This window comes from Ammodytes marinus (genome assembly GCF_949987685.1).
Source record: "Ammodytes marinus genome assembly, chromosome: 20".
NCBI lineage: Eukaryota > Metazoa > Chordata > Actinopteri > Uranoscopiformes > Ammodytidae > Ammodytes > Ammodytes marinus.
This window is the reverse complement of record NC_137224.1, coordinates 12,212,775-12,218,933: the sequence shown is the minus strand read 5'-3', so window position 1 is coordinate 12,218,933 and position 6,159 is coordinate 12,212,775. Positions and strand designations below refer to the sequence as shown.

At 40.7% G+C, this 6,159-nt stretch overlaps 1 long non-coding RNA gene across 1 annotated transcript; it reads right to left on the bottom strand.

Annotated features, from left to right (window-relative positions):
• Positions 1-3,467: 3,467 nt before the first annotated feature.
• LOC307266930 lies at positions 3,468-5,242 on the bottom strand. The gene is made up of 3 exons (XR_013845387.1): positions 5,125-5,242; positions 4,161-4,273; positions 3,468-3,593 (listed from the first exon to the last, which is right to left on the bottom strand). It is a non-coding gene; the product is annotated as an uncharacterized lncRNA (long non-coding RNA).
• Positions 5,243-6,159: the final 917 nt, after the last annotated feature.

Genomic DNA, 6,159 nt, shown 5'->3' with positions numbered 1-6,159 from the left:
ACTGCTCTCACTGAAGGCTACTACTACTACTATTACTGCACTGTGGTTATTGCAATACTGTGGTATTATACAGCTTATACAGAACGATAAACAAGATGATGCTCAACTTCGAAAGACTAGCTTGTGTTTCAGTGATAACACTGCTACTCTGGAGTGTACCATGTAAAATAAATGCACTGTCAAACTGGTGCTGATTCACAACATGTGGATGATAAATGGACATTCTTCATACTAAACATGGCTGACACAGATAAATATATTTGCCTTTTTCTGTTCTGAAGCAGGCCTACGGTAAACATGTAAAACGATATTGAAAAAGAAAATACAAAAAAAACAGCTAGCTAGAGAAACTGAGATGACAAGAAGTCAAAGGCTATTTTATGCGTAAATACTGACCACTACCCTAAGGATAAACATGACAAGGTAGGCAAACTAATGAGTTTTTTAAGTCCTGTACATTAGCTTATTTGTAGGACTATAACTCGCACCGTGTGCCGGTAACTATATCATATGTGACGGCCAAGAAGAAAATTAACGCAGAGTAACGTTGACGCTATGTAGCTTTTTTTTTCTCCCACTCGCTGAAAAATATGTGTCCTTTGCTGGTCGAGCCAACCACAAAAAAACGTCTAATACGTCAAAGTGGAGGTTAGCACGGAGTGTTATATTTATGTATTCCTCTCTGTCAGGCCCTGCTTTTTTTTTTACAGGTGCAACAACATGCTATTTTAGCCCCGTTGCCGCTGCTCTCCCACACAGCATCCTCGGTTAGCTTTAGCCTCAACGCCCGGACCGCTCCGTTGCTCGCTCTCGCCGCGCCGCCTGTCAAAAAAACCAACACCTCCTGAAGTTTGCGGGCATAGCCAAACGGTGAGATTTATCGCACGGCTGCTGCATTCTCATAATATCTCCTCGCAGAGCAACCATCTTTAGCTGGAGCGTGAATCCTCCCCCTCCCTGTCTCTCTCTCTCTCCTCTCTACATCCCTGCAAGTAGCGGATCACAGCATCTTCTCCTCTCTCCTTTGGCGTGTCCTCCTCCCCTCACCAGCAGATACACAGGTGAAAAAACACAGATAATTTCCGCATATCACCCCCGCGCTACCGTTCACCGCCTTGTTCCCGTCTTCACTTCGGATGGTAGGCTAGTTCAAGCAGGGTAGAGGCCCCCCAGTATGATACTCCCTTCGCGTTTCTTGCCGTAAATCGATGTTTTTCTCTCTCCTCTTCCCTTGCTTCGCTCGTCTCACTCGCATCAGCATCCGGGTCCCACTCTCTCTCTCTCTCTCTCTCTCTCTCTCTCTCTCTCTCTCTCTCTCTCTCTCTCTCTCTCTCTCCATCCTCTCGCCTCTCCTCCGTCCCCGCCCCGCCCATCCTCCTCCTGATTCTTCCTCAGTAGCCTATATACTGTAGGCCTACGCTCAGCCTATCTCTGCAACACCACCAGTGTGGTGCTTTATGTGATCGTTTGCCAAAATGAAGGCATCTAATAGGCTAATAGGCTACTTGTTTATTTTTGGAAACTGCTGTAGCCTAATTGACAGGATTAATGGATGGCTTCTGAATAAATAAATAAAAGCAGCCCTGTCTCCTTTGCAGTTATCCTTATAACTATTCATAACTTTACCTGCATGTTTTTTATTTCATGCTTAACCTATAGTCTTAGACCTATACTGAAAGGTTATTTCTGCATCATGACTTGATAACATGCATGAGGGTTATGTGAGAAAGATAGTAGTAGTTTTAAATTTCAGGTGTACAATTAGCATAATTAGTATAAGGTAGGTTATTCCCCTGACAAATGAATGGCATGTCTGACTTCATCTGGCGAATGGGACTGGGACGATGTCAAACATGTCTATTATCACAGTGACATAAAGAGTACATGTTTTGTATACGTGTCCTATAAATATTCATCTCCATTTGACACCATATCATGGCAAATTTGTATTTTCAAATTATGGGAAATATATTCCATAAAAGAGCCCAACTGTCTGTCTCATAGACCATGGGACATTTAAAGGCACATTCCAAAAAAATTATGAACTCACCCCATCCTACCTCCTCACCTGGACAGGAAAACATAAAGTAATTTGTTGTAAAAGCCATTAAAAATCTCTACAATCTCAATTTGAAATGTTGTGTGTGGGCGGATAATTCCCCAAAGCCCATGTACTGTACATCTGCGCCGCCTGTAGCTGCTTGATTCGCACGAAGCAAGAAGGATTTGTTTCCAACCAGCAGAAAATAGATCAAATATACTCATCCCATCATCTTCTGGTTGCTTCTAATGGGACAGACATGGTCTTTTGAGATCACAAAAACTTCAGTGCATCGAAAATAAGTAGCGAGTCACCAGTGCCGTGAATGGCACACCCTGCAGGAGAGAATGGATCAACTCATACCCACCTTAAAGCTAGAGTGTGTAACTTTTTCAAATGAATGTTGCTTACTTTCAAGCCATCTCCAAATGAGTTGACACAAAATTGGTTGAGCCTATCAGCTCCACAAAACTCTCTCTCTATTTATATGGCAATGTTTACAAACTGGTGTCACCCCCTGACACTGGCGCAGGAGTTGAGAATAATCCTACGAATAGTAGACAAAATGTTTCAGTTGTTCCACTGCTTAGAAAAAACCTGGACGTACAGCAGAAGGAATAAAATCCATGCGCGATCTAACCTCATGTACCTAGATGCTCCAACTGTGTTGTTGTTATTCAGAATTCCTCATGAGGGCAACAGAAGTTACGCACTCTAGCTTTAATGGACGTCAAGTCTAAAGAAGTCCACAAGCAGGATTTGAAATAATAAAATCAAAGAAGCAGAGCTCAGCTGAGGTAAGAAAAAACCTCACCTAATAAACTTAGTTTTTTTTCACTGCCTAACTCTCTACAACACACTACTTCATTAGATCTCTCTCTCCAGGGTTGGTTCCTGAACCTCTGCTCCAGTAGGATCAACTACTACTAGATCAAGAATTACACAGAAGGTATACATCACTGGCTTGTGAGTTAAGTCCCTATGATCCCCTTAACACCTTTTTCTCCCATCTCTACTGAGCAAGTGACTTTGTGGGGGTTGGTGGGGGGTGGGAGGGGTCACTTCTCATCCAGGTCCTTTCTCCAGTCTAATCTTTGTGCATTCCAACAATCCCCACCCTCCTTGCCGGAGCTCGGACTATCAAAAGTGACATAAAACCGCTGAATCCAGGTGATCACATGAGTATTAAGCAGAGATTAACAAGCTTTTCTTAATTCCATTAACAGTAACTGCACGTAGAAGCCTATTCATGTGAAGTAATGATTAAACAAAACAAAAAGTTCTGATATGATAACATGTTACCAATCACAATCTCAACAAGAGTTATAATGTTTTGAGTTTTTATTTCTGTGCATACATAATCAGTGTTACAGTACAGATCTTAATGGAGATAGAACATACATCTATGAAAGAACAGTTTCACATTGACAGAAGTATACAGTATGACACCCTCCTCTCTCTCTCTCTCTCTCTCTCTCTCTCTCTCTCTCTTCAGTTTTTTCAGATGGTTCGGTCCAGTGCAATGAGGGGAATGCTGGGAAAGTTGAGAACTCTGAATAGATTCAAGCAAAAAAAAAGTTGTGAAACAGGTAGAAAATTAGACAAAATATGAGTTTGAAGTAATGGAAATACAAAACAATAAAATGTGTTTCCAAAGGTATATTCCCCCTATAGTTTTTGTAGAACTAAAATAAAGCATAGTCTAGAACCACATGATGGACACCTCCCAAGTAAAGATTGAGTCAGCGATTCTGGAGAACGCTTTGTCAAAATCCCTTTTGCCTGGTTTCAGAGTCTAGGCTGTGTATTAACACCATATTTGTGTTTTAGTGAACACTGCACACACAGTACGTACAGGTAGCGGATCAAGGGGAGATATTCACAAAAAGTGATTTTGACAACACAAATTGCTGACTCCACCTTTAAGAACAAAAATCCCAATATCAACTGGCAGCGACATCCTGATGAGCACAATAGGTGTTCTGCAGCTTTGGTATTTTGATATTCTGATTTACAAGCGGAGAAATAGCCCAAATTCTGTTTTACTGCTAGGTAAAACTCTTTTTTGAGGAAAGAAAAATCAATTACAATAGTTTTTTAGTCGTTGGTTTGTACTTACATTTTAATAAGATATATTTTCTTGTGTATTATGATCCCTCAGACAGCGTCTTTTTACAGGCTTGGAAAGCGTCCATTAGATCTTTACAGTTCTCCGCTCCCTTCTCTCTGACACTGAAACACATAGAAAGATTTTACGAAACACACTAACCCCACATGTAGCCACGTTATTCTATGTGGTGTGTGATACGTTTTTCTAGTTAAACTTATGCAAATTACAACGGTGTAATATATGGAGACATTAGAAGTTGTAGGACATATGGAACATCTCTAGATTTAGTCTATGTGCATCAAAGGGATTGTCTCAGTATAGGCTGATAATAAAGTATTTGAACTTGAACCCCCACAGCTGCTTCAATCTGCAATAAGTGAAGTCAGACAACAAGTATCATCACATGTCCGTCACCTCCTTGCTGCATGTAACGCAAAACCGAAAGGCTGGAATGTGCCGGGCCTCTGCACCATACACGTGGGGGGAACCTATTTTGAACCTCTAGGTCTATTTCCTCTTGTCAAGACATTCAGGTTACTGTAAGAGCCCCCTTGTAAATGTCATGAGACGATAGGTCCCTGTGATGCAGAGTGGATCTTTCTGGAAGTTGTGAAGGTATTCTACATGAAATCCCAATTCGACTTGATGATGTCCCCACAGGCGTTCTTACACAAGTTGAGAGATGAAGAAGTTAATGTGAATACATTGGATATCATGCGCAGAACTCAATAAGTGATGACTGAGAATGGCCAAAAGGATGTGATGGAAAGTGACCCGTATATAGCTGGAACCCAAACACAGTTAATGAATCTTTACTTGAGGGCAGAAAAGTTACACAAGGACACTCTGTAAAGGGGCACTTACACTCAGCAAAGACTGTCACATTGGCATTAATTTCAAAATATTTATGCACATTTGTACAAGCACCATTTTCCAACATTTATAATTGCACACCATTCCTGTCAGAACTCACCATTTGTCAAAGTCCTCTTTGATAACCTGGCATGGCGCCGGCACCGCTTCATTAGAATCTGGCATTTTGACAGAGCAGAGCTGGAGTTTATGTACATGCACGCTGCTGCTCGGGTTGCTGTCAAGTGTGGTTACAGATTGGTTACAGAGATGGAGGGAAAGACAGTAAGCGAGGGAGGGAGGGAGGGAGGGAGAGAGGGAGGAGTGAGGACAGTGACCGAGTATCAGCTTCAAAGAGGGAATCTGCAATAGTGTTGTTTTTGGCGGCCTGTTTTAAGTTTAGTTTTAGTCTAGTCTTTGTGTCAAATTGTCATTTTAGTTTTTATTAGTCTTAGTCACGTTTAAACTCTTTTTAGTCTAGTCAAGTTTCAGTTGACTAAAAGTCTTGAGCTTTTTAGTCTGCTCAGAATGATCTGGGACTATTTTCGTCTAGTCTTAGTCAACAAAAGCTGATGACATTTAAGTCTAGTCTTAGTCAATGACTTTTGTATTTTAGTCTTTTTAGTAATGCAATTATACCCAGTTAATATAGTACAATTACCTAGTATAGTACAGCCAAAATCAAAATGTTCTTTAAGTCCCCCATTTCACAAGTCAAACAAGGTTATCTTATCTTATTATATTATTGTTACCTTATAGACTCAAGAATACATGCAATACCAGACACGGAAGACGCTCTGATTGAATTTACATCATATTTATTTGAGCTACCAAACATGTAAGAATGCCGGATTCCTCAACCTGAACAGCAGTCTGGTGGAGCTCGGACAGCTTCTCTTTGTGTTTCAAAATCTCCTGTCTAATGACGTACATTTATATAAAATAAATAGGCCTAAATAAAATAGCTTCAAATGACAATGCCAGAAAAAAATGTACATTACATTCAAGTTTAATTAAGAGAAACAATGTGCTTGAATGCTAGAGCTACAATAACAGGGGTATAATGACCGTTGCTAAGGACCTACGTCATAGTTTTGATGGATAGACGTCCACAAACAGGGCTACTACTCGTTCAGAAAACAAGGAATACTTTTTC